We start from the raw sequence: 1,449 nt of genomic DNA, 5'->3' as shown, positions 1-1,449 counted from the left end.
AACTTATACTCTATTATGGTTAAATTTTGCAATTAATCCGCGGATCACATGCGTGCCGAACTGTGGGGCTTGGTCCGTACGGATCACGGATCAACTACGATCTGTTTAACCACTATATATTACAGGACTCAGGATGGTGTTTGAGGTTAATGGAGGACAGAACAAGGGGAGAGAGAGCAAAAAGTGATGCAAGTGTCTAAAAGTGTGGTTTCCGTAGTGTAGTGGTTATCACGTTCGCCTCACATGCGAAAGGTCCCCGGTTCGAAACCGGGAAGAAACATCTTAAGGGGGAAATCGGGGATTGTAGGTGGGGGGAGTGAATGTACAGCGCTCTCGAGGATTCAGTTCGGTGTTCGCGTGCCGCTTGAAACACGGCTGTGCGCTTAGAGAACAGCGCGCGAGTAACGAATCGAGTTCCCTTTCGCCTTTTCTCTCTGGAGTTGTTTAAAATTCGCTTGCTTGTGTAAATCATTCCAAGTATGGGTCACCATACTTGGCCACATGTCACGTCACTTTTTTCACTTTAAAACTGTGAGTGTGAAAAATCTCTTTTATGCCTGACACCATCAGGATGACAAAGGTCTTTCTGACCCATTTTATCTGGAAGCCCTATATAATTTTCTTTTCAAATGCTGGCCGCAATGTTCAGGAAGCAAATAATACAGCACAAACCTGGAAAAAATGAGTGACATTTCATGTTATGGATGAAAACATGTTAGTATTAATCTGAACTTGTTTTGTCAAATCACTGCCTAATTTGAAGGCGACCATGGGCCAGCAAGAAGTCTTGTAGCATGACTTGTGGTTTTGTCTCCATCTTTGTTCCCTTGTCTGTCTCTCTCAGTGCATTGAATCCAGATCGATCAGTCAGGTGACTGACAAATGTGTTTCCATGGAGATGGTGTTTAGGGTAAACACAGATTGCACCAGCACACCAAAGGACATCGGCAGAGAAAAACAGCTGTCAAGTGGGAATTTTAGTTGTGCGGTGTCGAAGTCAATGTGAATTCCCATTCATGACCCATTTTAATTCTGTAATATGATATTTTCCAAGTGAAATGGGATATTCAACAAGAAAATACAAGTAGAGTCTGACTAGATTGTTTACTTCAGTATTTGGTTAGACGATAAAAAGTGAATGCTGCACATCAAAATGAAATAAATTAAAATAAAATATAAATATAAGATTAAATAAAACAAATGTAAGAGGAAATATGAAAATTTCTACAACTATAACTGAAATAAAATAAAGCTAAATATAAATAGCAAAAAAATGAATAAAAAAGACTAAAGTACATAACAAAATGACTAAAACTTATAGAAGATTAATAAATATTAATAAATAGCATACAGTATAAACAATACTAAAATAACACAGTTTGCTAAAACAGCCATTTTGGCTATTGGTTATTGTCCAGTAGCCTGCATGGCCTAAGTGGTGTCAGCAGG

The 1,449-nt window shown here is 38.6% G+C and overlaps 1 protein-coding gene and 1 non-coding gene across 6 annotated transcripts in view; one reads left to right on the top strand and one right to left on the bottom strand.

Annotated features, from left to right (window-relative positions):
• LOC107675353 (syntaxin-binding protein 5-like) overlaps positions 1–1,449 on the bottom strand; it is a 164,212-nt gene that overhangs the window by 79,343 nt on the left and 83,420 nt on the right. The window lies entirely within an intron of this gene.
• On the top strand, positions 208–280 carry trnav-cac (transfer RNA valine (anticodon CAC)). Its single transcript has one exon. It is a non-coding gene; the product is annotated as a tRNA-Val (tRNA).

This window comes from Sinocyclocheilus anshuiensis, unplaced genomic scaffold, assembly GCF_001515605.1.
Source record: "Sinocyclocheilus anshuiensis isolate Anshui unplaced genomic scaffold, SAMN03320099.WGS_v1.1 scaffold656, whole genome shotgun sequence".
In the NCBI taxonomy this organism is placed as follows: Eukaryota; Metazoa; Chordata; class Actinopteri; order Cypriniformes; family Cyprinidae; genus Sinocyclocheilus; species Sinocyclocheilus anshuiensis.
Note: the sequence above shows the minus strand (reverse complement) of the source record. Positions and strands in the feature narration are given on the sequence as shown.